Source organism: Dendrobates tinctorius, unplaced genomic scaffold (assembly GCF_039654945.1).
Source record: "Dendrobates tinctorius isolate UK_male_01 unplaced genomic scaffold, ASM3965494v1 ptg000022l, whole genome shotgun sequence".
NCBI classification, from domain to species: domain Eukaryota; kingdom Metazoa; phylum Chordata; class Amphibia; order Anura; family Dendrobatidae; genus Dendrobates; species Dendrobates tinctorius.
In genome coordinates this window covers 14,927,996-14,953,039 of record NW_027361690.1, presented here as the reverse complement: position 1 = coordinate 14,953,039, position 25,044 = coordinate 14,927,996, and positions in this window count along the sequence as shown.

Below are 25,044 nucleotides of genomic sequence, written 5' to 3'. Positions count from 1 at the left end.
CATTGTTTACGATCACATCACAGTATGTAAGGTTGGAATATTATGTTTTTATTCATCACAATTGCTTATTTAGCTTGTTTTATGAATGGATAGTGAAATGTGAAATATATTTATATATATATTTAAAATAATAAAATATATTTTTATCTATAGTTTTCTAAATGTTACTATACTCATTTTTGTTTTTGTTGTATCAGCAGTAAGAACATGGAGTGATCAATGAGTGGAACAGGCTGCCACGAGAAGTGGTGAGTTCTCCTTCAATGGAAGTCTTCAAACAGAGGCTGGACAGACATCTGACTGGGATGATTTAGCGAATCCTGCTTTGAGCAGGGGGTTGGACCAGATGGCCCAGGAGGTCCCTTCCAACTCTACGATTCTATGATTCTATGATTCTATGGCATAGCGATATAAAAAAGGACTTACTGTTGATGAAATACTAGGTTATCTTGAGGAATTAGATGACCAAGAAGAGGAAGTTTCTGAAGTTGAAGTAGTGATTGTGCCCCCTGACCCTGATGAGGCAACTGATGAGGAAGATTTTCAGGAAAATGAGCTTCTTGCTCATGAATTGAATTATGTAGCAGGAACTTTGGAGGTATTGCACACTTCAACAGAAATTGAAGAGGCTCCTGAGGTGGCATCAACTGAGAATTTACCATCCACCTCAGCAGGAACTTCAAGTACCAGTAGCAGAAAACGACCAAGGAATCAAACTTCAAAACCAGTTGTGAGCAAGAAAAAAAAAATGCGACAGAATTATTACAATGTGCAGCAACTCCAAAATGGAAAAAATGTCAACCAACATATGAAAGCAGTGCGGACCAGGATACGTTCGAAATAAGCAACATTTGTGACCTTTTAGAAAATAAAAATGAAGTTGAAGTATTTGAAGAGCTTTTTCCCATGATGTTATGGATATTATTTTGACCCAAAGCATGCTATATGCAAACCAAAAAATAAACCCTCCTTTTCCATCAGCAAGGAAGAATTACAAGTTTTCTTAGGCATATTATTACTGTCTGGATATCATTCTCTCCCCCCAAGAGGACATGTACTGGGAACAAGCTCAAGATGTGGGAGTTCCATTGGTGTACAAAGCAATGTCAAAGAGCCGTTTTAGGGAAATTAAAAAATATATACACCTAAATAACAATTCTAAAATTGACAAGTCTGACAAGATGTACAAAGTTAGTTTATTCTTTGAAGTACTGGGGAAAGAATTCCTGAAATTTGGTGTATTACACCAGGAACTTTCCTTAGATGAAATGATGGTCCGCTACTATGGCAAACACCCTACAAAAATGTACATGCGAGGTAAGCCAATAAAATTCGGCTACAAAATTTGGTGTCTGTGCAGTTCCAACGGCTACCTCTACAAATTTGTGCCATACTGTAGTAAGTCTGACAAAGAGGAAGGACCGTTAGGCTTGAGAGTAATTTCACAACTTACAAATGTAATTCCAAATTCCCAGTCATTCAGTTACAAGTAGTGTTGAGCATTCCGATACCGCAAGTATCGGGTATCGGCCGATACTTGCTGTATCGGAATTCCGATACCGACTTCCGATATTTTTTCAATATCGGAATTCGGCATCGGAATCGGAAGTTCAGTTGATTGACGGCCTGACGTCATCATGATGCGCGGTGTGTGCGCATCATGATGCGCCGTCATTTCGGGCCTTCCGGGGGTCTCTGCCGGCCTGCCGGGGGGCTGTGCCGGCCTGCCGGGGGGCTGTGTGGACTGCCCGGGGTCTGTACCGGCCTGCCGGGGGGCTGTGCCGGCCTGCCGGTGGTCTGTGCACCCTGTGGGGGTCTGTACCGGCCTGCCGGGGGGCTGTGCCGGCCTGCCGGGGGGCTGTGCTGATGTCCGGGGGTCTGTGCAAGCATCGTCCGATGGGACTACAAGTCCCATCGGGCGATGCCTGCTACCATGACAGTGATTGACACATTAGCCAATGATGGGACAGTAGTAGTCCCATCATCCGGCTAATGTGTTAAATGTTAAAAAAAAAAAAAAAAAAAAAAAAAATACTACATGCATGCTACATACATACTACATGCATGCTACATATATACTACATACATACTACATACATACTGCATGCTACATACATGCTACATACATACTACATACATACTACATACATACTACATATATACTACATACATACTACATACATGCTACATACATACTGCATGCTACATACATACTACATACATACATACATACTACATACATGCTACATACTGCATGCTACATACATACTACATACATACTACATGCATGCTACATACATACTACATATATACTACATACATACTACATACATACTACATGCATGCTACATACATACTACATATATACTACATGCATGCTACATACATACTACATACTACATATATACTACATACATACTACATATATACTACATACATACTGCATGCTACATACATGCTACATACATACTACATACATACTACATACATACTACATACATACTACATACATACTACATGCATGCTACATACATACCACATACATACTACATGCTACATACATACCACATATATACTACATACATACAATACATTCATACAATACATACATAGACATACAGTACATATAACATAGAGTAACATACTTACCAATACTTGTCACATTGTTCCCCGAAGCCATTGTCTATTCCGGGATAAATATTAACATAACAAACCACAAAAATACTCACCCACGATCCGAAGCAGTCCACGAGTGTGTCCCACGACGATCTTGGGTAGAGAACTGCAGCATCAGATGATGCTGCCGTTCTCTACGGGCTGTAGGAATCCAATGACGGAAGGTAGGTATCCTTCCGCACTGTATTCCTCCGCCACTTAAAAAAAAAAAGTCCCTAGTCTCACTTTATGCCATTGCTGTGTGGGAATTTCCCACACAGCAATGGCATAAAGTGAGACTAGGGACTTTTTTTTTTTTAAGTGGCGGAGGAATACAGTGCGGAAGGATACCTACCTTCCGTCATTGGATTCCTGCAGCCCGTAGAGAACGGCAGCATCATCTGATGCTGCAGTTCTCTACCCAAGATCGTCGTGGGACACACTCGTGGACTGCTTCGGATCGTGGGTGAGTATTTTTGTGGTTTGTTATGTTAATATTTATCCCGGAATAGACAATGGCTTCGGGGAACAATGTGACAAGTATTGGTAAGTATGTTACTCTATGTTATATGTACTGTATGTCTATGTATGTATTGTATGAATGTATTGTATGTATGTAGTATATATGTGGTATGTATGTAGCATGTAGTATGTATGTGGTATGTATGTAGCATGCATGTAGAATGTATGTAGCATGCATGTAGTATGTATGTAGTATGTATGTAGTATGTATGTAGTATGTAGTATGAATGTAGTATATATGTAGTATGTATGTAGCATGTAGTATGTAGCATGCATGTAGTATATATGTAGTATGTATGTAGTATGTATGTAGCATGCATGTAGTATATATGTAGTATGTAGCATGTAGTATGTATGTAGCATGCATGTAGTATGTAGCATGTAGTATGTATGTAGCATGCATGTAGTATATATGTAGTATGTATGTAGTATGTATGTAGCATGCATGTAGTATGTATGTAGCATGTAGTATGTAGCATGCATGTAGTATATATGTAGTATGTAGCATGTAGTATGTATGTAGCATGCATGTAGTATATATGTGTTATGTATGTAGCATGTAGCATGCATGTAGTATGTATGTAGTATATATGTGGTATGTATGTAGCATGCAGTATGTATGTAGCATGCATGTAGTATATATGTAGTATGTATGTTGCATGTAGTATTTATGTAGTATGAATGTAGCATGTATGTAGTATGTAGTATGAATGTAGCATGTATGTAGTATGCATGTTGTATGTATGTAGCATGTAATTTTTTTTTTTTTTTTTTTTTTTTTTACATTTAACACATTAGCCGGATGATGGGACTACTACTGTCCCATCATTGGCTAATGTGTCAATCACTGTCATGGTAGCAGGCATCGCCCGATGGGACTTGTAGTCCCATCGGACGATGCCTGCACAGACCCCCGGAGCCTGCACAGACCACCGGCAGGCCGGCACAGCCCCCCGGCAGGCCGGCACAGCCCCCCGGAGCCTGCACAGCCCCCCGGCAGGCCGGCACAGCCCCCCGGAGCCTGCACAGCCCCCCGGCAGGCCGGCACAGCCCCCCGGAGCCGGCACAGCCCCCCGGCAGGCCGGCACAGCCCCCCGGCAGGCCGGCACAGCCCCCCGGAGCCTGCACAGACCACCGGCAGGCCGGCACAGACCACCGGAGCCTGCACAGACCCCCTGGCAGGCCGGCACAGCCCCCCGAAAGGCCCGTACAGACCCCAGAGAGGCTGTACAAGGGCAGGAAAGGGTTTTTCTTATTCCGATACCGGAAGTCCCATAGACTTGAATGGGACTTCCGGTATCGGAATCGGCGATACCGATACTTTTTTTAAAGATCGGCCGATACCATCCGATACGATACTTTGAAGTATCGGACGGTATCGCTCAACTCTAGTTACAAGTTATTTTTTGACAATTTCTTTACAAGTATTGATGCTCTGGTGATGCTGAAAAACAAAAACATCCAAGCTACTGGCACTATGAGAGAAAATCACACAAAACAGTGTCCTCTTATGCCAAGCAAGGAGATTAAAAAACAAAAGGAGAGAGGATTTTGTAATTACCGGTTTGATAAAGCAAATAACATTCTTGTGGTGAAATGGAAGGATAATAAGGTTGTGACGTTTGGCACGAACTTCAGCACAATAGAGCCTTTGTCAACAGCTCGTAGGTACTCTCTACGCTCAAAAACAGAAAAAACATGTCCAAATCTCAATGCCGCTGATGGTTCAGGAATATAATTCCCACATGGGGGGAGTTGATTTAATGGACAAACAAATCTCCCTGTACCATGTCAGAATCTGTTCCAAAAAGTTGTGGTGGCCCCTTTTCACTCAAATGATAGACATTGCCGTTGTCAACACCTGGAGGGCATATCAAAAGGCAAATCCAGAAGAAAGTCTGCCACTGCTAAGTGCAAGGAGGAGGATTGCATTGGCCTATCTAAGCAAAAGCACACAATCAACCCCAAAGCGATGAGGACCTCAGCGGAGTAAACTATTAGGTGGCCGAGTTAGTGATGACGTCAGATTTGATCCTGGTAATCATTTGATAGAGCCAATTGCTACACAAAGAAGGTGTGCTTTAAGTAAGAAAAAAACAACCAGAATTTGCAAATGGTGTGATGTTCCCCTTCATGCTAAGTGTTTTGCTGTATTCCATTCCCCTAACTGAGTTATTTGGAGAATTTTGTAATATAATATTTAAAAAAAAGCAAAAAGTGCAAATAAATAAAGTTGAATAAGTTCTGTCTTTTCTGAGTTTTTGCTATCACTTTCTGCCAATGTCCCAAAATTGGGACGCCCTTTTCTGAAAAATCCGTACTTGTAAAAATTTGGCAAATTATTTTTCTGATTCATTAGGTCCCAAATCATTAAAAATCTGTCATTTAAAAAAAAATGAAAATTGCTAATTTGGCAAGTAATGGGCTAACCTGGATTCCATCTTCACAGTTGTTAAAGGCATCACTTAGCATTGCAGAGAATAGCATACTGAACAGGGTTGGAGCAAGCACACAGCCTTGTTTTACACCATTTGTTACTGGGAAAGCCTCAGATTCGTCTCCATCGTTCAGAACCTTCACCATTATTCTACCTTCAAGCAAGCTGACACGATGTACAATCCAACATACAGTATAAACCACAGCTCTGTCTTCCAAAATAAGCAGACTGTTCTCTGTAGTCTAACTTGTTTATTTCTGAAGAGTATAGAACATGCACGGTTAAACTACAAGGAATGCAAATAACATGCATAAGTATTGGGCAGATGATCACAGCTAACACAATCACAGGAAGTGTACATTGTGATGCAAACAATACACAGGAATACATTAGTTTATGATTACATTTACTGAGAACTGGCAACTAAAGGGTTAATGACATCTCTTGGCTGCTAAACAGTAAATAACACCTCTCTGAATCACTGCATTGCAAGAAAACACTGACTCTTACCAGATATGCTTTAGCCGGGTAGTGACTCAAGTAGAGAAGTTGCAGTAAAAACAAAGGTTAACCAGGAGGACAAAATAACATGTGCATCCTATGAGATCCACAAAAGGAAAATGGATTCCTCTAATCCCAGAATACACTGCTTTGTTCCCACAAAGCATTGCTTCAATCCCAAAGTGCATTGCTTCTGTTAAAGTCACAGGCTTTAAATGCTACTTAGGACGTAGCTATAAATTCAGCCACCACTAGATGGTGCTATAATTAACCCAGCAATATTACAAACATATTGCTTTATTCAGAGCACATAACACAAACAGACTGCCCTATATCAGAGGGCAGAACACTCCCTGCTTGAAATCAACTGATGCCACTTGCAGGCTCTTTAGGTGAAAGCAATAGAATTAGTTCCGCAACTGGTCTGAGGAATAGTTTACTCTCCCCAGCCTTCCACACTTTGACCTCGACCTTGCGCACCTTCTCATCTTTCCTTGGGAACACCTTGGTGATGAGGCCTAGTGGCCACTCTTTTCGATGTGACTGGCTGTATTTCATGAGCACAATATCACAGGGTTTGATGTTCGGCCTATTGATCTGCCACTTTTTTCTAGGCTATAAGGTGGAGAGATATTGCTTTCTCCATCTGTCCCAGAAAGTATTGGAGAGGCTTTGAACTTGTCTCCACTGACATCTGTACAGGTCCTTGTTGCTGAATTCTCCCAGCGGAGCGCTAGGAGTGTCGGTTTTCTGAGTGAGCAACATGGCGGGAGTGAGAATGGTTGGATCTTCAGCATCACTGGAGAGTGCAGTCAATGGTCTGGCATTTATGATGGCAGAAACTTCTGCCAAGAATGTAGTCAAAACTTCATGTGTAAGTCTTGTGCTGCCTTCTTGTAAGACGATAGAGTCTAAGATTCTACGTGCTATTCCTATCATCCACTCCCAAGCACCTCCCATGTGAGAAGAGTGTGGTAAATTGAAGGTCCAGGTACATCCCTGTTCATTCAGGTATCTCTCCACACTGGTAATGTCTAGGTTGGAAGGAATTTGGAGTTCTCTCACTGCTCCTACGAAATTTGTGCCTCTGTCAGAGCAAATGTGTTTCACGGTGCCTCTGATGGCAATGAAACGTCTGAGTGCGTTTATGATACTTGATGTGTCCATGGATTCAATCACTTCGATGTGGACAGCTCTGATGGACATGCAGGTAAACATAACTGCCCAGCATTTTGCGTTGGCTTGGGCTCTTCTGGTGTGCAGTGCAACCACAGACCATGGCCTGAAAACATCCAGACCGACGTTGGTAAAGGGAGGATCCATACTAAGTCTGTCTGATGGGAGATTGGCCATCTTTGGGCTTTGAGTCACGCCATGGAGTTTGCGACAAGTCACACAGCTGAAGATGAATTTACTCACAGATCCCTTTGCTCCGACTTTCCATAGTCCAGCAGTTCATAGATTCCCTTCGGTAAACAATCGGCCCTGATGTTTCACCGAAACATGATGGTGCTGTACGAGCAGAGTAGTCACATGGTGATGACCAGGAATTATTACAGGGTGTTTTTCCACAAATTCCACATTGACTTCCTGAAGACGACCTCCAATTCTTATCAGCCCATTTTGGTAATTTATTGAATCAAGCTTTATCAAGACGCTGTCTCTAGAAATGGGTTGACCTTTGTTGTGCTTATCTATTTCTTTGGCGTAACACTCACATTGTATGGTACAAATTATCATGTTTTTGGCATTTTCCAGGTTTGGAACGGTAAATGCATGTTTGCAATGGTGCCAACCCTTACAAGACTTCTGACTGGTGGGTAAGCATTGTCTCTGGGGTTTAAATGGTAGAAGGGCAATCCAACTCTTCAACTCATCTCTTGCTGTCTCTCGATCCATGATGTCCAAAAACAGTCTGTCTTCTATGGACATTGCTACCTTGTTGTCCTCTTTTGTTCTGTGGAAAACTGTGCACCCTATGTGATCTTAGTCGCCGTCACATGAGTGGTCTCCACAGGAAGGATCAGCTAATGGACAAGGTAGAGGAGCATTGTGTGGCAACTCTTTTACCATGAAGCTACTTTTACATGGCTGGAAAAGAGATGGACATCCATTTTCAAGAGTATTGGTAAGCATGCTGTCGACTAAGGCAGGCTTGTGTGCTCCTCCTAAGCAGACGTCTCCTATAATGACCAATCCAACGTCATGCCTCTGTGTGTACAGAGCGTTCCTGGAGCTGTTTATACATTCTCTAGCCTTGTGGATTTGTAGTATATCTCTTCCCAGAAGTAGCGCTATTGGGGTTCCTGGATCCAGTTTATGTATCAGGTGAGCTATATGCTTTAGATGGGGGTGATATGTCGCCACCTCCCGTGAAGGTATTTCTGACCTGTTGTCAGGAATCTGGTTGCACTCCAGTATGGTCGGTAATGATAGGTAGGTCTGGCCATCTATGGACTCCATTTTGTATCCGGTTGCTTTTCTCCCTGCCGTCTCAACGGTACCTGAACACATCCTCAGGGTGTAGCGAGAACCATGGCCTATGTTGCTGAAGTTGTCAAAGAAGATGGACCTGGCTAGAGACCTGTTACTTTGGTCACCCAGGATTGCATAAATCTTGAAGGCTTTGTCCTTGCAGCCTGCAGGATAGACTCGGACAAGGCAGATTTTTGAACATGGCCTTCCTCCTGTGAGTCCTCTACAGATCTTAGTACATTTAGAGATGACCTTAGGGGTTTCTTCGTCAGTGTCCTTCTGCTTCCCATCGTGCTCTTCTGCTTGCGAGAACACTTGTGGAGGTGATCCAGGGTGCAAGGCTGTATTGTGATCCGTGCTGCTGCATTCTGCATATTTCATGCTAGCTTCACAGTTCCTGGCGAAGTGAGAGGTTGCAGCATAACATTTGAAGCAGATGTTCTCCTTGAGGAAACCTTTGCGATCCTCTAAAGACTTCTCCCTGAGAGCTCTGCATTTTAGTAGAGGATGTGGTTTCTTGTGTAGAGGACAATATTTACTGACATCCTGAGGTTTTTTCTTGTCTGGAGGGGGTTTATTCACCTTGCGAGGAGGGCCTGTGGAATTAATGTTAGTTTTGTGGACTGCCACTGATGTCTTACCAGATTTGACACCAGTGGCAGTGGAACACGACAGAGTAAAATCAAAACTAGGGTCATTTCTAATCCTAGATTGTTTGGTGACAAAATCAACAAATACAGTGAAAGGAGGAAATGATACATTATGATTGTGTTTATACTCTGAACCACATGTAATTCACTTTTCTTGTAGGTTGTAAGGAAGTTTCTGTACTATCAGATTGACACCCTTAGCGGTATCTAAGAATGCCAATCCGTACAAGTCTCCTTCCTGCTGAGCAACCTGCAACTCATTCAATAAATCTCTCAGTTCTCTAAGCTTTAGATAACCTTTAGGTCCTATCTTAGGAAAATCCTCAATTCTTTTATATAAAGCATTCTCTATGACTTCTACTGACCCATAGCATTCATCAAGTCTTTCCCACACTTTATGTAAGGCTGTGCGAGGATGTTTTACATTAATGTCTCTCAGTCTTTTGGCATGCTCGACTGGCTCACTCCCGAGCCACTTTACCAGGAGATCTAACTCCTCAACACAAGAAAGGTACAGACCATGAATGGCATTCCGGAACGAGGCTCGCCATGACCGATAGTTCTTGGGTTTGTCAGTGAACTTTGCAAGTCCCTTTGTAATACATTCTTGGCGGGCAAGGAACTTTGCAAGGTCTTTGATGGCTCCATCAGTGCTGGCATGAGCCGGTGTGTAATAGTCATGTCTAGTGTGTCGTGCATCACCATACCTGTAAGACGCTTGTGATTCCAGATAGCCTGTGCAGTACCTTGTTGGTGAAGAAGGTGTCTCTTTAAGGCGGGATGGGAGCTGTACCTTCCTTTCAGTGGAACGGTAGCTGTGGTCTACATCTCTCTGCTGGATGTCTCCTCACCAATGGTAGTGAAGCTCGGGGTTGGATCGTTGGTAATCGTCATGAGCTGATCGATATGATGCGCCAGGGCTGTCATCCATGCTGGAATGTTGACGGACGTACTCTGCGACATGTTGCGCTGGATCTTGCTGCTCTAGATTTGGTCCAAGCTGCTGTGTCTCTCAGAATCAGGATCTTTCATAGCTTCCAAATACTCTGCTTTAGCTATTGCAGCAGCTGTCTCTTTGTCTGCCGCAAGTTTCTCTAGCTCTGCTTGCAAACGTGCAGTTTCCACATCTCTCTCTGTCCGCAAACGTATTGTTTCAGCCTCTCTCTCTGCCTTGTGCTCTGCTTGTCTCAGCTTTAGATGCATCTCTCGTTCGGCTAAGGAAGATCTTGCTTTGGCTGCCTCAGCCTCGGCGCAAGCGACAGCAGCTAGCTCTGTTAATGACGATCTGCTGGAGCTTGCTCATGACCTCGTTTTGAGTGAGGATGTGCTTTTCCGAGACATTGTGCGTTTGTCTGAGTACTGCTGAGTATACTGGAGGGACACAGTCTGTGTATGGCGGGCTTCCGCATAGCGGGAAAGATGTAGCACTTCTTGGTGGGCTGCAGTGGTGTTTTGCGGCTGTATGGTGGCTGCTGTGATACCTGTATGCAGAGCAGTGGGTGTTAGGGGTCCTGTACAGTCTATGCAATCACCACGTGTGACCGGCGGTCCTTTACTGAGCCCTGGGCTTGTCTCCTGCGGCTGTATGGCAGCTGCTGTAGTACCCATATGCGGAGCAGTCTGGGTGATAGCGGTCCCTTACAGCTTGAATTCACTGCCGCAGGCATATGGCGATCTGTTTTACTATTCTGCCTTCAGGTACGCTGATGCAATGTGCAATCCAGCATACAGTATAAACCACAGCTCTGTCTTCCAAAATAAGCAGACTGTTCTCTGTAGTCTAACTTGGTTATTTGTGAAGAGTATAGAACATGGGCGGTAAAACTACAAGGAATACAAATAACATGCATAAGTATTGGGCAGATGATCACAGCTAACACAATCGCAGGAAGTGTACATTGTGATGCAAACATTACATAGGAATACATTAGTTTATGATTACATTTACTGAGAACTGGCAACTAAAGGGTTAATGGCATCTCTTGGCTGCTAGACAGTTAATAACACCTCTCTGAATCACTGCATTGTAAGAAAACACAGACTCTTACCAGATATGCTTTAGCTGGGTAGTGACTCAAGTAGAGAAGTTGCAGTAAAAACAAAGGTTACACAGGAGGACAAAATAACATGTGCATCCTATGAGATCCACAAAAGGAAAATGGAGTCCCCTCCTCCCAGAATACACTGCTTCGTTCCCACAAAGCATTGCTTCAATCCCAAAGTGCATTGCTTTTGTTAAAGTCACAGGCTTTAAATGCTACTTAGGATGTAGCTATAAATTCAGCCACCACTAGATGGTGCTATAATTAACCCAGCAATAATACAAACATATTGCTTTATTCAGAGCACATAACACAAACAGACTGCCCTATATCAGAGGGCAGAACAACCATCATGCCATCATGGAACTGCTGGATGACTTGCTCTAACAGTCGAATTTTGCCATGATCTTCCACACGCCATCTCTGCTGACAGTGTCGAAAGCCTTGGTCAAATCAATAAAAGTCACATAAAGGTCACTGTATTGCTCCTGGCACTTTTCCTGGAGTTAACTTGCTGCAAAGACCGTATCTACTGTTCCACGTTTAGCACGGAAACCACACTTGCTTTCGGGTAATGAGCCTTGCTCAAGGTGATGTAGAAGGCGATTAAGCAATAGATGAGACATTATATTTCCTGCAGTGGACTGAAGGGAGATGCCTCGATGGTTATCACAAGATTGGCGATTACCTTTCCTCTTGTATATGTGAATTATGCTGGCATCTTTCAGCTGTTACGGAACCTGTTCCTTTTCCCACATATACTGAAATAGTTTGGTCACTGTTTGCATCAGAGCAGGTCCACAAGGTTTACATACCTCAGCAGGTATAGCATCATTTCTGGGTGCTTTTCCACAAGAAAGTTGTTTTACTGCTTTCCAGACTTCATCTCCACATGGAAGAACATTGAGGTCCTTGTTAATTTCTACCTGGGGCAGGCGAGCAATAGCTTCATCATTGATATTGGCAGGGTGATTGTGATTATTATTAAATTGCTCAGCCCACCGTTCCAGAATTTGTTTCTTTTCTGTCAGCAGCTTAGTTACATCTTCGTTAAACAGTGATGAAGAGCTTGATGACTGGGGTCCATTTACACCTTTGAACGCATCGTAGAAGCATTTCTAATCATGAGTATCTGCATAGCCCTGAATTTCATCAGCCTTCTTGCTAAACCAGTTATCCTGCATTTTGCATAGCTTGATTTGTACCTTTCTTTTTATGTTTATAAAGGCATCTTTCTTAGCTAGCGACGTGGTATCATTTTGATACACCTTGTACTGCTGATGTTCTCTTCTAGGAGTGCCTTTATTTCCTAGTTATTTTTATCGAACCAATCTTGATTATTTCTGGCTGTTGATCCGAGATGCTCCAGGGCAGTATTGTAAACAGCATCTCAGAATTGTCCACTGCTCCTCAATGCCGATCTCCCCTGCCTGCAGTATATATTACAGTCTGTCATCAAGGTAATTGGCAAATTCCTCTGCATTTCAATGCCAACGACATCAATTCTTATTACTGAAGCTTGGCAACCTTAATTTACTTTATAATAATAGTTGCGCATTCAAAACTGGGGGTTATTTGGCTAAAGTTGTAGGGGGGTTGGGCTGGCGCCCGGTTTTCGTGTGCCCTGGGCCAAAGAGTGTCAGTGCGCCCTTTTAACACATACAATACCTCAATTCATAATGCTCTGATACGGCACCGAAATATAGGTATAGTACAATGAAAAATACTTCACTGCTTACATGACATGACTGATATCTATTTTAAATTTTACAATAGCTCAAAAAACGGACAGCATATTACTCCATACAGTATTATGGCCACCACCTAGTGCGCTATACAGAGTAATGAGGCCTATATATTTCTCCATACAGAATAATTGGTCCCATATAATGTTCCATACAGTATATGATGAGCTCCACATAATGCTACAGTATATGTTGGTCCCCATGGATGATGCTCCAATGTCTTATGGGCCCCGTAAATGCTGCTCCAGTGTCTGATGTCCCCCATTTGGAATGCTCCAGTACATGTTTGTCCCCATGGATGATGCTCCAGTGTCTTATGGGCCCAAATAATGCTCCATATATAATGGGCCCCATTTCTAATGCTCCAGTGTATAATGGGCCCCGTAAATGCTGCTCCAGTGTCTGATGTCCCCCATTTGGAATGCTCCAGTATATGTTGGTAGCCATGGACGATGCTCCAGTGTGTTATGGGCCCAAATTATGCTCCATATATAATGGGCCCCATTTCTAATCATCCAGTGTATAATGGGCCCCGTAAATGCTGCTCCAGTGTTTGATGTCCCCCATTTGGATTGCTCCAGTATATGATCGGCCAAATGGATGATGCTCCAGTGTATGATGGGCCCCATATATCATTCTCCAGTGTATATTGCTCCCCAAAAATGCTCCCAACATTTAAAAAAATTAAATACCTCTCCTCGCTGGGCACTGCTCTACTCTGGACTCCTCAGCATTGCCATTTCAAAGCTCTCTGCACTTGTACTGCTTTGGTAGAGGGCATACAGACGTGATGTCATTGCGCTCTGTAACCTGAATGTTACTGTCAGGAAAGGCGGAAGACGTCACGGCGGTGGAGCAGGCAGAGGTAAGTATTGCAAGTGCTGTGGCCCTGTGCAAGCATGGGGGGTCCACTCGTGGGCGTCGGCACTGGCACAGGATGAGCAATCGGGTCATCTTGTGCACAAAACTTAACAGGAAAAACTCAGAAACTGCACCCAACTGTGTCCTTGGTGGCTTTTACAACTCGCCTGGTACACACGCTACACTCACCATCACCGTCAATGGCTCACAAACACCATCTCAACTGCCATGGGATACAGCTCTAACACCGGCCCAGAGGATCTGCATTGCAGTGTCGGCTAACCTAGCCGAGTACCACGGGTGGCGTCACGATCCCCCTTTTCCAAATTAATTATCATACCATCTTCCCCCTCATCTCAACTGTCATCTTCTTTATTGCACACCCAGGGCCACGGACCGGGTCCCAATTACCACCGTGACATACTTCCCCCTTACAAGAGCCTGAAAGGCCCGGTACTGAGTAACCCCCAGCCCTGCGTGGTGTTTCATTTTAACACCAGATAACAGGGATATATTGTAGTTTCAACATTATAAATCTACGTATATATTTGAGGAGGCAGACACAGACACTGTCATGGCCAGTATGGAATCGGCAACAATCTAAAAAGTTGAAAAAGGGTACAGTATCACCAGATTCAAGGTATATATAGTATAGTTTCAACATTCAAAATCTCCATATTTATTTCAGGAGGCAGACACAGACGCTCCGAGGCCCAGTATGGATTACACAACAATATAAGAAGCAGTAAAAGTGGAATGGATCCCAAGCGTACTGCTGTATACAGTGTTGGGGTCATTTGGCGATCTACATATATATTTCAAGAGTAACACAGCCTCTCACAGGTTCAGTATGGATTACACCCGAATATAAAAATGAGAAAAAGGGAAATGTATTTGAAACGTACACCAGTATACAGTGTTGGAGTACTTTGAAATCTTCATTTATATTTCAGTGTCAGTCTGACAGTCCAGACTCTCCGCTAGAGGAAGGTAGATGGATAAAAGTACAGACGTAAAGTCGAGTGATTTTAGATGTTTTGAATTAGTAATCACGGGAAAACCTCCTGGGAGAATTCGCAGAGGCGATGCTGACCCTAAAAACTTTATCTGTGGATACAGTTAAAGCGCATATTAGTGAAGAACGGGTTGCTGTATCGCAGTAGCGTCGATCCCATCACAGTAACTCGTCTCCATCAAATTGTGATCACAGGGAGAGCTGTAGACATGGTCCTCACTGCCTATCATGATCTGTCTGGTCACTTTGGAGTGCAAAACACACAAGCCACAGGCCGTAGGGGATTCTATTGGATTGCCATGAGAGGAGACATTGGAAAATGGTGGCAGGAATGTCACACGTCTGTGGCTATGAAAAATGTGAAAGGTGATCATAACGCACCACTGCTTCTGATTGGGAGTTGACGTCCATTACAAATGGTAGCCATTGGTATTCTGAAGGTAGAGGCCAGCAGCACAGGACATAGCTACATCTTAACAATCATGGATCTGTACACCATATTTGTAGTGGCAGACCCTGTGACAGATTTAACTGGCCAGACTCCACAGCAGTGGAACATGGAGAGGTAAGTATTGCAAGTGCTGTGTCCCTGAGCAAGCAGGGGGGACCCACTCGTGGGCGCCGGTACTGGCACAGGGCCCCTCATAGTAAGCCAGTGTGTCTGACGGTGAGTGGGCCCCCCACCATCAGAGACACTTTATTGTACTATGAGAGGCCCTGTGCCAGTCCTGTCGCCCAAAGGGTAGGGCCACGAACCTGTTCAGGGCAACAGCATTTGCCCAGGTGCGGCAGGTGTTGACCCTGGGCCTGGGGTGGGGGGGGCAGCCAATTTCAGGTGGTTTAAAAAATGGCATATGTTGATGTGTAGGCTGGACTTTCAGCTGCTGCAAATGGAGGAATTGGAGATGTCAGAGGAAGAGGAGAACAAAAGCGAGCCATTTTTCTGGCAACCTATGTGTTATCAGGGGAGGGTGGGACAAAATCTTTTGAAACCCATGCATGGTTCATTTTAATGAAGGTTAGATCATCAAGGATTGATCCAGCAACACTGAAGACTCTTTCAAATAGTACACTACCAGCAGGGCAAGCAAGCTCCTGTAAGGCATATTGTGCCAAGTTCAGGCCATGTGTCCAGTTTTGAGGCCCAATTATCAAAAGGAAATTACCTGTGAGGGAGAACCTCGATATGGGAGAAGTAGTTTGTAACCATAGTTGACAGCTGCTGTCTCCTGTCACTTGCAATCGATTCTGTATTAGCTGTCGTGTGCATGGGACTTGAGAAATCAGACCACAACATGGTCATGAAACCCCTGTCTCCAATGCCAGTTTGACTGTGTGCACCATGAACACCTCATCCATTTGCCCACTACGGCTCATGGGAGAATCAGCTCCGCTGCTGTGTGCTGGGAATGCCTCAAACAACCTGTTTACAAGAGTTGGGCCCATAACACAATGGAGCATCGTCCATGGGGACCAACATATACTGGAGCATTCCAAATGGGGGACATCAGACACTGGAGCAGCATTTACGGGGCCCATTATACACTGGAGCATTAAAAATGGTTCTCCTGTGGCATGATGTTGTGTAATTTGCCTTTATAGCATGGATCGAGGATGCTGGCCAGCCAGCAGTTGTTATCCCTCTTAATTTTGGCAATGCGGGGGTCCATTTTTAGGATCCGCAAGGCATAGTCACACATGTGGGCCAATGTTCCAGGTGTCAATTTTGCACTGCCAGTGGTGGGTGGAGAAGCACTTTCTGGCAAATCCACATCCCTCCAGTCATGCACAAACCCTGTACCTGACCTTGGCTTGCTCACATGTTCTCTTGCTCCCAGAGAAGCATCCTCCTCCCCAAAATAATCATCCCCTTCATCCTCCTCCTCATCTTCCTCTTCTTCCTCCACCTCGTCCACGGCAGTTCCCTGACCAGACTATGGCTGACTGTCATCAAGGCTTCCCTCCTCCTCCTCCTGTTGCTCCTCATCTGCAGATGCCTGATCCTTGATGTGCATCAAAGTTTGCATGAGCAGATGCATAAGTGGTATGCTCATGCTTAGGATGACGCCGTCTGCGCTTACCAGCAGTGTGCATTCCTCAAAACACTGAAGGACTTTACAGAGGTCATTCAACTTTGACCACTGCACACCCGACAATTCCATGTCTGCCCTCAAACTGCCTGCCCGTGTATCCTCCCACAAATGCATTACAGCCTGCCTCTGTTCACACAGCCTCTCAACCATGTGCATGGTGGAGTTCCATCTTGTAGCAACGTCTATGATTAGGCGGTGCTTGGGGAGGTTGAGTGATCGCTGCAGCTTCTGCATACGACTGGAGTAGACGGTTGAGTGACGGATGTGCGAGCACAGTCTTCGCATCCTTCGGAGCAGGGCTGTTAACTCCAGATAATTATTAAGGAAGCACTGCACCACCAGGTTCAAGTATAACAACCCAAAAGAAAAGGAGTACACAAAGCTGTTTTCAAAATATCAAAATATTATTTTATTTAATAAAAATATTGTATAAAATACATATTAAAACCATTAGCTGGACATTATTGCAAAGGACATAAACAATGATGCATAATATGGTACATAATATCGATTTATAGCCCCCTGAGGAAGCCGACGCGAAACGCACGTTGGGGCTGCAACACACGTGGTACATTAGGACTTATCTAGGTAAGAAAGAAAAAAATCTTTTTCCCCCTTTTGTTTTTGTTTTTGTGCACTCTTACACTTTTTTTGGTTTATATTATTGAGGGTCTTTGGAGTGACCTAGTTAGATTTTTTTCAAATTGATTATAGTAAAGTGTGCACTTTTTTACTTTATTTACACTCAGTCACATAATTTTATTGCTTTAGTGTTCACTATTTCACATTGGGGTTATGATGGACCCGGTCCTTTAAATCGATATTATGTACCATATTATGCATCATTGTTTATGTCCTTTGCAATAATGTCCGGCTAATGGTTTTAATATGTATTTTATACAATATTTTTATTAAATAAAATAATATTTTGATATTTTGAAAACAGCTTTGTGTATTCCTTTTCTTTTGGGCTGTTATACTTATTCTGAGTATTGCTGTTGCCTTATATGGCGATATTATAACATTTGTTTCTTTTGGTGTTACCACCAGGCTCAAGGTGTGAGCCAGTCAAGGTATGTGTGTGAGTTTTGAAAGGGCTATGGCTGCCACAAAATTCCACCCATTATCACTGACTACCTTGACTTGCTCAAGATGTAGACTGCCAAGCCATGAATCAGTTTGTCGATGCACGTAGTCGGCCAGTACCTCCGCGGTGTGTCTACTGTCGTCCAAAGACATCATTTTTAAAGCAGCCTGCTGCCACTTACCACTAGCTGTTCGATAGTGGTGCACCTCATGTGCAACACTGACAGATGTGGACGAGCTTTCGCTTCTGGAGGATGGTCGAACGCCTACAGCCAACTGTTTCCTATACCTTGGGCTAGGCAGCACTGTTCCACCGACGCTGTCCCCTGTGGAGCTTGCATCCACCACATTAACCCAGTGCGCAGTGATGAACCCGTAATGGCCCTAGCCATGCCTACTGGTCCATGCATCTGTTGTGAGGTGCACCTTTCCACTCACTGATTGTTTTAGTGCATGGACAATGCGGTCTTTCACATGCTGGTGGAGGGCAGGGATGGCTTTTCGAGAAAAGAAGTGCCAACTGGGTTGGTCATAGCGTGGGACAGCATAGGCCATGAGCTCTCGGAAAGCTTCGCTTTCTACCAAACGGAAGGGCATCATCTCTAATGTGATCAGTTTGGCAATGTAGGCGTTCAAAGCCAGTGTACGCAGATGAGAGGATGAGTAATTTCTTGTCCTACTCAGAGTGTCTGGTAGGGTGAGCTGGACTTGAGAGCTGCATATGGGGGAACTAGCATTGGAGATGACGGACTGAGAAGTGGTTGGTGATGGTGTTGATGGCCTAGATTCAGTGTTTCCTCGTGAAAATATTGTGATTGCCTGATTGGTTTTTCCTAGCGACAACACCTCAACATTTCTTGATGGTTGTGTGCTTAGCGGTGGCCTTCCAGTGGGGGAAGCGATGGAGCATTGCCGGCTAACATGTGCTACCTGAGTTTTTGTAGTCCATCCACGCTTGCAAGTGCATGTTGGTAAAATGTCTAAGCATGCAACTGGTATTCAAATTTCTTAGATTTTTCCCTCTGCTAAAGGTCCTTCGGCACTTTTTACAGATAACCTTTGCGCCATCAGTAGGATTTTGTTAAAAAAAGTGCCACACTTAACTCTTCCTACTATGGTACAAATGTTCAGAGTTTGCACGCTGTGCTAATTTGACCATCTGGCCAAGCTGTCCTGCAACTCTTTTAGTTTTCTTGCCAAGTTTTTTGACAGCTACGGGACTGACGGATAACCGCTGCTGCGATGACAATGCCTGCTGTGGATCCTTCTCCTGTTCTGATCTATTGTCACCAGCATCCTCTTCCCCCAATGGATGCCAATCTGGGTCAACAACTGGGTGATCCACGACCTCGTCTTCAATGTCATCTGCACCTTCCTCTGTACCTTCCTCTGTGTCACCGTGTAAGGTGGTATAGTATGCGGGAAGCGGCACCTGAGTTTCATCAGGGTCTGATTCGGGCTCAGTAGACTGCGAGGGCAATATAGTGCTGTGGGTGAATGTACCAACAGATTCATCTAGCAGTGGCTGTGCATCAGTGCACTCCATGTCAGATTCATCTTGGACTGGGGAATTCAGGATTTGACTTGATAACCCAGGAATGGTATGTGAAAAGAGCTCCATGGAGTAATCAGAAGTGTGTGCTGCAGCATCCTTCACTTTTGTTGTGGGAAAAACACAACAAAAGGTGTTGTTCCTGACCAGAGGCCTGCACTGATGACTCTGTGCTTGCAGTTTTTATAACTTCAGAAGAGGAGGCAATAGAGCTGGAGGCTGTTTCGGCAATGTAAGCTAAAACCTGTTCCTGATGCTCCTGCCTTAAAAGCGGTTTACCTACTCCCAGAAAAGGGAACCTTAAAGGCCTTCTTGTGCCAGACGATGACGCAGGCTCAACACCTCCTGCCTTAGCTGCTATTGTGCTTTTGGCAATACCAGCATATGCACCACCACCATCAGTACCAGCTGCGCCCCCCGCCCACGTCCGCGGCCTCTTCCACCAGACTTCCTCATATTTGGGAAAATGTACCAAAAATACCAGCAGAGAAATGGTACTGCATGAGGAGTGCACAGCTGTGTAAGGTGTATGTAAAAAGTGAAGTCTCCGTATATATTTTGGGAGTCAGAGATGCTCACACAGTAAGTATTTGACCATAATCCAACAAGCAGATATACGGTACTGTATCAGAAGTGTACAGCTGTATATGTTGTTGGTGAAAATGTCAATCTCCGTATATGTCTTTACGGAGTGTCACACACACACGCTGACTCCGTGTAGATGTGCACTGACCATAATAATAACACCAGATATCCGATACTATTTGATAATCAGACAGCAGTCAATACGGTGTATGGAGAAATGGAAATGTCCGTATATGTTTTTACTGAGTGTCACACACACAAGCTGACTCTGTGGAGATGTGACCAAAATAACTAAGAACATCAGATATCCGACACTGTTTAATAATCGGACAGCAATCAATACGGTGTATAGAGAAATGGAAATGTCCGTACATGTATTTACGGAGTGTCACACACACACACACTGACTCTGTAGAGATGTGACCGTAATAGCAAAGAACACTAGATATCCGATACTGTTTGATAATCGGACAGCAGTCAATATGGTGTATGGAGAAATGGAAATGTCTGTATATTTATTTACAGAGTGTCACACACACATGCTGACTGTTGTGAGCTCATTTTCGGGTTTGCATCAGGCTTCTGGTGAGGGTTATGGAGCTGGCTGTGTTGACAGAGCAGTAGTGAGTAGAGTTGAGCGAAACGGGTCGAAAAATTTCAAAAGTTGCCGACTTTTGGAAACCCTAGGATAAGGTCCCTAGGTCCCTAGGACCCTAGGATGAGGTCGGCCACGAGGTCGGCGACTTACGCGCCAAAGTCGCGTTTCAAAAGTTTGTTTTGCGCTCTTTTTCAGCCAATCAGGATCCACGGACACTGTGGGCAACGTGATGACATAGGCAGGGGTCACCACCATCTTTCAGAAGGGCATGCAAGTGATTGGCTTGCTTTGGTGGGCGTCACAGGGGGTATAAAAGGGCGTGCACGCCGACCGCCATCTTACTTCTGCCGATCTCAGTATAGGGAGAGGTTGCTGCTGATTCTGTAGGGAGAGCGTTAGGCAGGGAAGAAGACAAAAAAACTGCTTCTGCTGCTAGCAATTTGGCCTGCACAACACACCAGTCACTGTGTGTGCAGTGCAAGGGGAGGCTATATTGTGGTGTATCAGTGGTGTTGGTTGTTGGGCTGCCTTTTAAGGCTTCCTGACAGGCTGGCATTGCTGTTTACCCACTGCTCTGCAAACTGCTTTTTTAAAAGCAATCCAATCTCCCTTATCCTCTAGTCACTTTTGTCACAGCTGTGCCATCGAGCCTGTGACATAGCGCTCAGATATCAGTGGGCCTCACACAATCCAAAAGTGTCCAGTGTCCAAAAGTGTGTGCAGAGATTCAAAATCTCCCTTATCCTCTAGTCACTTTGGTCACAGCTGTGCCATCGAGCCTGTCACATAGCGCTCAGATATTCATTGGGCCTCACACAATCCAAAAGTGTCCAGTGTCCAAAAGTGTGTGCAGAGATTCAAAATCTCCCTTATCCTCTAGTCACTTTGGTCACAGCTGTGCCATCGAGCCTGTCACATAGCGCTCAGATATTCATTGGGCCTCACACAATCCAAAAGTGTCCAGTGTCCAAAAGTGTGTGCAGAGATTCAAAATCTCCCTTATCCTCTAGTCACTTTGGTCACAGCTGTGCCATCGAGCCTGTCACATAGCGCTCAGATATTCATTGGGCCTCACACAATCCAAAAGTGTCCAGTGTCCAAAAGTGTGTGCAGAGATTCAAAATCTCCCTTATCCTCTAGTCACTTTGGTCACAGCTGTGCCATCGAGCCTGTCACATAGCGCTCAGATATTCATTGGGCCTCACACAATCCAAAAGTGTCCAGTGTCCAAAAGTGTGTGCAGAGATTCAAAATCTCCCTTATCCTCTAGTCACTTTGGTCACAGCTGTGCCATCGAGCCTGTCACATAGCGCTCAGATATTCATTGGGCCTCACACAATCCAAAAGTGTCCATTGTCCAATAGTGTGTGCAGAGATTCAAAATCTCCCTTATCCTCTAGTCACTTTGGTCACAGCTGTGCCATCGAGCCTGTCACATAGCGCTCAGATATTCATTGGGCCTCACACAATCCAAAAGTGTCCAGTGTCCAAAAGTGTGTGCAGAGATTCAAAATCTCCCTTATCCTCTAGTCACTTTGGTCACAGCTGTGCCATCAAGCCTGTCACATAGCGCTCAGATATCAGTGGGCCTCACACAATCCAAAAGTGTCCAGTGTCCACAAGTGTCTGCAGAAATTCAAAATCTCCCCTGTCCTATAGACACCTTGTACCTTGTTTTAAATTACTATATAGTTTGTTGGATTTTGTCTACATTTCTACCAAAAATGAGGAAGGCTGGTGGAAGAGGCCGTGGAATTGGGCGGGGGTTGGCAGCTGGTAATGATGGTGTTGGTGGTGGATCTGATGGTAGTGGCAAGAGCAAAATAGGACCGAATGCAGGAGGTGTTGAGCCTGCGTCATCGTCTGGCTACATAAGGCCTCGAACGCTTAGTTTTCTAGGAGTTGGCAAACCGCTTAAAGCCAGAGCATCAGGAAAAAGTTTTGTCTTACATTGCTGACTCAGCCTCCAGCTCTATTGCCTCCTCTTCTTCAGTTGTAAAAAGTAAAAGCACTGAGTCGTCATTGGAGGCTCATGTTCATGAACCACACCTTTCCTTGTGTCCTTCACCCCAACCAAGATTGAAGGATGACGCAGGCCATACTACTGATTACTCCATGGAGCTTTTTTCACATACCATGCCTGGATTATCAAGTGAAATGGTGAATTACCCAGGCCAAGATGAATCTGACATGGAGTGCACTGATGCACAGCCACTGATGGATGATTCTGCTGGTACATTCACTCAGAGCACTACATTGTCCTCGCAGTGTACAGAGCCAGATTCTGACCCTGATGAGACTCAGGTGCCCCTTCCCGCACACTATACCACCATACACGGTGACACAGAGGAAGGTGCACATGACATAGAAGAGGAGGTGATGGATGACCCAGTTGTTGACCCAGATTGGCATCCATTGGGGGAAGAGGGTGCTGCTTCCAATAGCTGAGATGAGGAGCATCCACAGCAGACATCGACATCGCAACAGCTGTTATCTGGCAGGCCCGGAGCACTCCAAAGACAGGTTCCAAACATCAAAAGAGTTGCTGGACAGCTTGTCCAGAGGGTCAAAAGATCACAGCGTGCTAGGCCGCAAAATGTCTGCCAAAGTAGGAAGAGTGCAGTGTGGCACTTTTTTGAACAAAATCCTCATGATCAGGCCAAGGTTATCTGTAAGAAGTGCGCAAAGACCTTTAGCCGAGGGAAAAATCTGAAAAATTTGAATACCAGTTGCATGCTTAGACATTTAACCAGCATGCACTTGCAAGCGTGGACACAACACCAAACCTCAAGTGCCACATGTGCAACTGATCACAACGAAGGTAGTCAGCAACGCTACATTGTTTCCCCCACTGTAAGCCCACCGGTTAGTACAGCAGCAAATGTTGAGGTGTCGTTGCAAGGCCACAGCAGTCAGGGAATCCCACTGTTATATCAACAAAAGACTGATTCTAGGCCATCATAAAGAACACCAACTCCATCACCATCATCAACCCTCTCTCAGTCCGCCCTGTCCACCGCTACTTCCACCATATGCAGCTCTCAAGTCCAGCTCACCCTCCCAGACACTATGAGTAGGTCAAGAAAGTACTCAGTCTCTCATCCGCGTACACTGGGTTTGAACGCCCACATTGCCAAACTAATCTCGTTTGAGATGATGCCCTCTCGGTTGGTGGAAAGCACAGCTTTCCGCGAACTCATGGCCTATGCAGTACCACGCTATGACCTACCCAGTCGCCACTTCTTCTCTCGCAAAGCCATCCCAGCCCTCCACCATCATGTGAAAGACCGCATTGTCCATGCACTCAAGCAGTCAGTGAGCGGAAAGGTGCACCTCACAACTGATGCATGGTCCAGTCGGCATGGCCAGGGCCGTTACGTGTCCATCACTGCGCACTGGGTTAATGTGGTGGATGCAGGGTCAACAGGGGACAGCGGTGGTGGGACAGTGCTGCCTAGCCCACGGTATAGGAAACAGTTGGCTGTAGGCATTCGACCCTCCTCCTCCTCCTCCAGAAGCGAAAGCTCGTCCACAGAGCGCAGTCGTACGAGCACTCCATCTGCAGCTGCCACTGTTGCACACGATGTGTCCCCCTATCGAGCAGCTAGTGGAAAGCGTCAGCAGGCTGTGTTGCAGATGATGTGTTTTTTGGCAACAGACACACCGCCGAGGTTCTGGCCGAGTACTTGAAGCGACAAACTGAGTCATGGCTGGGCAGTGTACATCTTGAGGCAGGCAAGGTTGTTAGTGATAACGGCCGTAATTTTGTGGCAGCCATAGCCCTTTCAAAACTCAGCCATATACCTTGCTTGGCTCACACCTTGAACCTGGTGGTGCAGTGCTTCCTCAAAAATTATCCGGAGTTAACAGCCCTGCTCCAGAAGGTGCGAAGACTGTGCGCGCACATCCGCCGGTCGCCTGTACACTCCGTTCGTATGCAGAAGCTGCAGCGATTGCTCCACCTTCCCAACCACCGCCTCATTATCGACATTGCAACAAGGTGGAACTCCACCCTGCACATGGTGGAGCGGCTGTGCGAGCAGAGGCAGGCCATAATGCATTTGTGGGAGGATACACGGCCAGGCACTTTGAGAGCAGACATGGAGTTGACAGGTGTGCAGTGGTCGAAGCTGAAAGACCTCTGTAAAGTCCTTCAGTGTTTTGAGGAATGCACACGGCTGGTAAGCACAGACGACGCCATCCTAAGCATGAGCATCCCACTTATGC